Below are 8836 nucleotides of genomic sequence, written 5' to 3' on the forward strand. Positions count from 1 at the left end.
AGTAACCACTTTTTATAGAATAGTAACCACTTTATTTAGCCTAGCAACACCTTAGTAATCACTTTAAGTACCCTAGCATAATCCTTGCAATGACTTTCCATGCACTGGTATTTCCTTCAGGAAATGCTTTTCTAGTTTTTATTATTATTATTCTTCCAGGCCCTAATTTGACTTGAACCTCTTATCGTAGGAACTTGGTTCAAACTTTGACACGTAGCTTTTGCATCAAATTTTCAGTCTATTACTTTTCATATTTCTATGACTTTTACTTTTTGAGATATTAAATAAAAACTCAACTTAATTTTGCCATAGACTTAACATTGGCTTTGTGACATCATAATTGGCTTTTAAAGAAATAGAATGGAATCAACTTTGTCAGTGTTCTCTCACTGACTTCAGCAACTTCAATGGAACTTCTCTGTGTCTTTCCATTGAACTGGATAGCTCACTTGTCTTTACCACTTTCTTTTGCTTCCTTTTCTTCACTTCCTCTCACTTTCTCTATCACTCTCTCTATTTCTCCCAATTTCAATAACTTTTTAAAACTATATTTAAAATAACACCTTTTATAGCAAAGCAACCACTATAATTACTTAGTAACAACCTAGCAACCACTTCCATAATGACACCCTGGCAACCACCTTAGCAACCAACGTGATTTCCCTAGCAACCAATGTAATTTCCCTAGCAACCAACCTAGTAACCACTTTTTATAGAATAGTAACCACTTTAATTAGCCTAGCAACACCTTAGTAATCACTTTCAGTACCCTAGCATAATCCTTGCAATGACTTTCCATGCACTGGTATTTCCTTCAGGAAATGCTTTTCTAGTTATTATTATTCTTCCAGGCCCTAATTTGACTCTAACCGCTTATCGTAGGAACTTGGTTCAAACTTTGTCACGTAGCTCTTGCATCAAATTTTCAGTCTATTACTTTTCATACTTTTACGACTTTTACTTTTTGAGATACTAAATAAAAACTAAACTTAATTTTGCCATAGACTTAACATTGGCTTTGTGACATCATAATTAGCTTTGAAAGAAATAGAATGGAATCAACTTTGCCAGTGTTCTCTCACTGACTTCAGCAACTTCAATGGAACTTCTTCTCTGTGTGTCTCTCCATTGAACTGGATAGCTCACTTGTCATTCCCACTTTCTTTCACTTCTTTTTCTTCACTTCCTCTCACTTTCTCTATCACTCTCTCTATTTCTCCCAATTTCCATAACTTTTTAAAACTATATTTTAAAAACACTTTTTATAGCAAAGCAACCACTATAATTACTTAGTATCAACCTAGCAACCACTTCCATAATGACACCCTGGCAACCACCTTAGCAACCGACGTGGTTTCCCTAGCAACCAACGTGATTTCCCTAGCAACCAACCTAGGAACCACTCTTTATAGAATAGTAACCACTTTATTTAGCCTAGCAACACTATAGTAATCACTTTAATTGCCCTAGCATAATCCTAGCAATGACTTTCCATGCACTGGTATTTCCTTCAGGAAATGCTTTTCTAGTTATTATTATTCTTCCAGGCCCTAATTTGACTCTAACCGCTTATCGTAGGAACTTGGTTCAAACTTTGTCACGTAGCTCTTGCATCAAATTTTCAGTCTATTACTTTTCATATTTCTATGACTTTTACTTTTTGAGATATGAAATAAAAACTAAACTTAATTTTGCCATAGACTTAAAGTGTAAGTTTGGCGGAAATTGAAAATAAAGCTATTTTCTGAATGAAAATACATCAACTAAGCCGTGGAGGAAGTAATTTTCGCTCATCACGCAGTACAGAGCTAGCACGGGCAGGAACGACAGCCCAAAATCGCAAACAGAGGGTGTGGATGGGGATTGGAGCCACACGCTTTCAAAATCGCATTTTTAAACCACTAACATTGCTCAAAACAGCGCCAAACCTCATCAGTAGCTTGCTCTAGGTGTCTACACATAAAACGAAGCACCAAACAGTCTGTAAACTTTGGAATAGTCAGTATACACGTAGAATCAATTCGAGACCGCAATTCCATCTAAAGCACAGAAATGTCTCGCGAGATCTCACACGGAAGCACGGGACCTATTCCTACAGGTAGTCAAAATCGCATTTTTAAACCACTAACATTGCTCAAAACAGCGCCAAACCTCGTCAGAAGCTTGCTCTAGGTGTCTACACATAAAACGAAGCACCAACAACTTGGCTCATGAACCCGACGTTTATAAAAGAAGACTGTTATGAATATAACCCCTTCCAGCTCCTCACAAGGGAAAGTCCACGACCTCTCGTGTGAGAACTCGCGAGACATGTATGTGCTTCAGATGGGGTGTTGCGGTCTCGAATTGATTCTACGTGTATACTGACTATTCCAAAGTTTACAGACTGATTGGTGCTTCGTTTTATGTGTAGACACCTAGAGCAAGCTACTGATGAGGTTTGGCGCTGTTTTGAGCACTGTTAGTGGTTTAAAAATGCGATTTTGAAAGCGTGTGGCTCCAATCCCCATCCACACCCACTATTTGCGATTTTGGGCTGTCGGTCCTGCCCGTGCTAGCTCTGTACTGCGTGATGAGCGAAAATTACTTCCTCCACGGCTTAGTTGATGTATTTTCATTCAGAAAATAGCTTTATTTTCAATTTCCGCCAAACTTACACTTTAACATTGGCTTTGTGACATCATAATTAGCTTTTAAAGAAATAGAATGGAATCAACTTTGCCAGTGTTCTCTCACTGACTTCAGCAACTTCAATGGAACTTCTTCACTGTGTGTCTCTCCATTGAACTGGATAGCTCACTTGTCATCCCCACTTTCTTTCACTTCTTTTTCTTCACTTCCTCTCACTTTCTCTATCACTCTCTCTATTTCTTCCAATCTCAATAACTTTTTAAAACTATATTAAAATAACACTTTTTATAGCAAAGCAACCACTAAAATTACTTAGTAACAACCTAGCAACCACTTCCATAATGACACCCTGGCAACCACCTTAGCAACCAATTTGATTTCCCTAGCAACCAACGTGATTTCCCTAGCAACCAACCTAGTAACCACTTTTTATAGAATAGTAACCACTTTATTTAGCCTAGCAACATCTTAGTAATCACTTTAAGTACCCTAGCATAATCCTAGTAATAACTTTCCATGCACTGGTATTTCCTTCAGGAAATGCTTTTCTAGTTTTTATTGATGTTTAGACCAAAAGTCAAATAAATCAAATGTAAAACTGTATAGCTTACTTCACTTGGGTGGCAGGACAGGATGAGAAAGCGTAGACCCCCAAACCAGACTGGAGCCACTTGTGAATAACCTGTAACGCAGATACATAAATGTACATTTCATTAGAGAGCTTTTGAGGTAGAGGGTAGGTTTTATTACAGCAGACAAAGGCATTTAAGCATGTTGACATTTACCTTCACTTCGTCCTGAACTAGTAACACCAGTTACAGAGGCATATGGTTATTTTTATTATTAATGTTTAGACCAAAAGTCAAATAAATCAAATGTAAAACTGTATAGCTCAGTGTTTTCCAACCTTTTTTGAGCCAAGGCACACTTTTTTCATTGAAAAAATCCTGAGGCACACCACCAGCCAAAAATGTTAAATAAAATGAAATTTTATGGAAAATGAAATTAAATAAAAATCTGTAGCCCGCATTAATGATATCATTAAAGTGTCTTGAATAGGAATCAAATGAACACAAAGAAAATTATTTCTATTCACTCTTTTTTAGACCACTTAGGTGAAATTGGATAATTTCCCACGGCACACCTAACAATGTGTCACGGCACACTAGTGTGCCACGGCACAGTGGTTGAAAAACACTGGTATAGCTTACTTCACTTGGGTGGCAGGACAGGATGAGAAAGCGTAGACCCCCAAACCAGACTGGAGCCACTTGTGAATAACCTGTAACGCAGAAATGTACATAAATGTACATTTCATTAGAGAGCTTTTGAGGTAGAGGGTGGGTTTTATTACAGCAGACAAAGGCATTTAAGCATGTTGACATTTACCTTCACTTCGTCCTGAACTAGTAACACCAGTTACAGAGGCATATGGTTATTTTTTATTATTAATGTTTAGACCAAAAGTCAAATAAATCAAATGTAAAACTGTAAAGCTTACTTTACTTGGATGGCAGAACCACCAAACCAGACTGGAGCCACTTGTGAATGACCTGCAACACAGATACATAAATATGCATTACGTTTATCATCAGAAAGAAATGGCCAAATATTTATCATAACCAATAATACACCCCATTAAAAAATGCATTATATTGGGATCCACAGAATATGGTGCTGATCATTTTAGCTCCTCTTCCCATATATTCTAAACATTCACAACAAAGTGTCTGGTCTGTGCCAAGGCAAAGCAAGGACATACATGAAGTCAACAACTGCCTCTTCTATTTGGCCTCTTCTCAGTTAAATCTTACTCCAAGGAACGTTCAATGTCATTAAATGAACTCGTAGACGACAGTATTTCTACATGAAAATTTAAAACAAATAGCCTCGTGCCCTTTGTGCATTTATATTTCGTAAAAGTTAGAGAGTAATCTCTAGCAGCTACAGTTCAATCTAAAAAGTCACCAGGAAACACGTCTGGAAACCGGACTTTTTAGATTGAATAGTAGGCCTGTTTGCTGGTTTCTAACGTGTACAAAATATAAGCACGAGTCCCAAAGCTATTTGTTGCTGCCAGCAGAGAATGTCGAGCTATGACGTATGTGTTTGAGCATGCGGCAGCTGGTTAGCGCTACCTAACGTCATTCATAATTTAAAACCATTAGCTAGCAGCTAACGTTATCCCGGACTGGTGAACAATGTGAAATCAGCCTCCCTCCCAGAAAGAAATGATGTTTAGACACATCCGAATTGGCCTACGTTTTCTTAAAGACTCCCGAGTCCAACATCTAAGCTTTCATAACGTTAACAAAAACTAGTTTTCCTGTAACTTTAATGCTATCGTTAGCTAACAAGCTAACGCTAGCTAACGCAAGCCAACTTTTGTTGTTCACAAACACAAAGTTAGCGTTAAACCAAATTAACCGCTCATTTTAAACTCAGTTCTGAGTTTAGCTTTAATTAAAAGGGTAACAAAGCCCTAGTTGGACAGGATTTAGCCCTGTCTAAAGTGGGCTAAATTAGCTTGCGAAAGCTAGCAGCTAGACCGTAGCAGCTAGCTGGTGTGTAAATATGAGCAATATCTGCAGACCAGCAAATCTTCGGATAATATCAGCAAATAAAGCTAGATAAGTAGGTTACTTGTGTTATGGAAGTACTTTTTCAGTGGATAGACTCGGTAGCTGCATAAATAAAGCATATAGGAGCATACTTACAGTCAGCCTTCAGACGCCGCTGTTTCGTCTTCCACTTCATCAACGAGAAATTTGAAAACTGAAGGAGCCGTTAGGACTGGAAAGTGCGCGTTCGATGTGTGTATCCGCACGGAGTCCACCGCAGAGGGTCCGTTTTGGAACCCTCTGCTGTGTGGGTCAGGATGTTGAAAAACTCGCGTCGATTTACAATGAGTAGGCTAATAATATACCTTTTCAGACATTTTAACAGACGTTGTTTTGACATAAATTTCACATCAATTTGACGTCTTATTTCCTGACATCAAATCAACGTTGATTTAATGTCAATAATATAGACCTGAGATGTTGGGCCTTTGTTGGGCCTCTTTACAACCACAAGGCAATCATTACAAAATATAATGAAATAGGGAGGGAAAGTGAAAACCAGCGCCCCAAGTGGTTGCGTTCCTATCGAAGAGCAGCTCCAATGTAAAGTCCCATAGACGGACTTTTCAAAAAAATACTACGCAGCTATACCAGCGATCTTATCCACCATAAATATTTTTCAGTCGGCATACTGTAATAATCTACTAACTGTGAAAATATCAGACCCTATTTCGCCTTATTTAAAAAAAACGTAATTGCTCGTTTCATTTCATAAATGGACTACAACTTCAAGTGACGTGACACCCTTCGACGACGTTACTCACCTAGCATGGTTTGTTTATTAGCCTGTTAGCTAGTTGGTTAGTTAGTAGACAATCACACTTACTGCCAGCTCTTGTGTGAGTAGGAGCACAACACAAGTTATCCCAACATAAAGGTAATTACCACGCGGTTTACATCGCTCTCTGTTATTACAAAAATATGATAAGCAAGTTAAGCAAATTGCCGTTTTGATCAGTTGGAGATGGAGCGCCCAAACTGGTGACGTCAAATGCTACTGTAGCTAGCTACTGTAGTTCGTTATCACCATGTTACAAACAAACTCAAAACAATTAAACTGATCCTAAAAAATAAAGTATGACCACTAGAAGCAATAGAGCTGACCTACATGGATAGCATATTGAAGGCATTTAACTAACTTCCGATCGTGGGCCGAGATATATTTTTTCTAAAAGAAAATCCCATCCACTCCTGCTAGCCTCTAGGAACGCAACCACCAGGTGGCGATGAGATTACTTTCCCTCCCTATTATGCATATTTATGCACGTCATACATGTTGGTCAAAATCTTGACTACTTGTTGATGTCAAATTGACGTCAGGATGCATTGCTGTGACGACACGATCCATTAAAATCCCCATAGAGGCTCGGCCTCACTGGACTTCGATGGCACTACGGAGTGGGCTGGTCTTAGTGCAGGAAAAGCTAGATTAATATTGGATAAACGCCGCAAAATCGTCATATCCAGGGAAGCCCGGCCTCTCTGGGGGTGAATGGGACAGTGGGATGGCTCGGATGCCGAGCTTCTGTATGATGATTGGAGGAACCGTCATTTTTTTTGATTGACAAGCATATTTCGCGATTGCACAGGAAGTTTCAACAGAGACGGGCTCTGGTTTCAGGAATGCGTGAAAGTTACGGAACCTTACAGGGTTGGCAGGTGAACTCGAGAGGCAAGGCTCAAATTTTTAATACTATTGCATGTTGTACACAACATATCCTATCAATAAAACCGTAATGTGGAGTTACAGAGTTCGTGATTTGCATTTGTTTCATTTGTGTATTTAGGCTAAGTTGTAGGCTAGCCACATAGCTCGCTATAATAACTGTGTTGCTTGGCTAAATTGCTAATGTTTACTTGAATTTTATAAGCTATTTGATAGCATTCCCCACCATGGGAGATTCCAAATTAAACAGCAAGGCATATGAACGTAGAATAGTCACGCACTATAACTCTAGTAGGCTACCAAATAGCATATTTAACCCCCCAAAATGAACTGGCATAATGTAAGCTTAGTTCTAATCTAACCAAGCCAGCTGCAATGTCTACCCTACACTGTATCTGACGGATTCGTCTATAGGCTACTGTTTGGTCTATTTTGTTTTAGGATATATTCCCCCCCCCCCCAAATAACAATATAGCAGCAATAATATTAACTTAATAGTTGACCATTTTTATCAGAGCTTCCCCTATTCCAATGAGCAGCAACCGCCACTGATACTCATGGTGCATTCCATTTAGTGTTGGCAGGGTTGGTAGTCTCGTACGTTTACCCGCCCGACATGTGAGAATTCGTGGCTAGCGTGAACGCTGGAGTTTGTAGTCTTTTGGGAAAGAACATGGATGCCACCAGGGCAGCAACTGTCTGTTAGTGCTGGACATTTGTCTAGAACACAAGCAGATGTCCCTCATTCTCCCTTTTTGGGTATGGTCAATGGGAATGAATAATAAAAACATTTTTGGGCAAGTTCAACAAGTGCTGTCGCATTTCTAATGAGCTAGATGGGCATTAGCAGGCTAGCTAGTCATTGTTATTGTTGTGTGCTAGCCTCTTTAGCAAACCAGCTGGAAAACAAATCATTACATTGTATTGCACGTCGGCAAGACCGTTAAATGTATGAATTGGTGACCGGATTGAAGCAGCAATGCAATCTAGTGTGTTAAAGCATTCCGTTGTCATTAAAACGACCAACACGGTACAAATACAAAGAAAACACATGTCATCTCATCTCGACTATGGGCGCAGCCATGTTTGTTTACAGGTCGTAAGCCCAACTCGGGGTACTCGCAAGTACTCCGAGGTAAAGGGGGCGTTCCTCCGTAAAATGCCGCAAGAAAGCTGGGTAATTTACACTTTACAACTCGGGCGGGTGACTTACGATACAAATGGATCGCAGGGTCATTCCCCATCCATTCCACCCATTTCCACTTCCTGGTTCGCGAAGACAGGGATGTTTTTGGACAAGCGCCATTGCTGCAGAATCTATGTCTTTTCTGTCTGGATATGCAGTAACTTCGAACATAGCTTGCACAATTTTATCTAGTATTTCACATTTGATGTCTCTAGTAACGTCAAACAGAATGTTATTCTCTTTGTAGACATAATTTCCTTTTCGGAGGCGCAATTCGACATCATGAGAAGTTTGGTATTGGAAAAGGAGATGGCAATGCAGAACACCGCCTGGATGTACGTTGGAATGTGCCAGGAGAGCCACAAGAACTTGGAGGTGATGCTGTATCTAGTGAGGACAGTGACACATCTGATCCATCAGGGTCAGGGTTTGCCTCATAGGATCCATCAGGGTCAGGGTTTGCCTCATAGATCACTTTCAGGGTAGCTCTCTCTGGTGGTAGCTCTGAAATATCTGCTAAGTTGCAGAGTTCATTTCCAAACTCTGGGTCCTCATATTGAAGAATGAATCCCTCTTTCAGCTGCAGTTGATCTTGCAGAAGTTGTTCTAATCTTTGCAATGAGCTGGGGACATCTGGCATACTTATTTTTTTTAATGTTGTTTGGAGATATTATGACACGTAGCAACATTTTCTAAAATTCAGCAGAACAAAAAGAATTGCACAGATTACTT

Source organism: Sardina pilchardus, chromosome 6, assembly GCF_963854185.1.
Source record: "Sardina pilchardus chromosome 6, fSarPil1.1, whole genome shotgun sequence".
In the NCBI taxonomy this organism is placed as follows: domain Eukaryota; kingdom Metazoa; phylum Chordata; class Actinopteri; order Clupeiformes; family Clupeidae; genus Sardina; species Sardina pilchardus.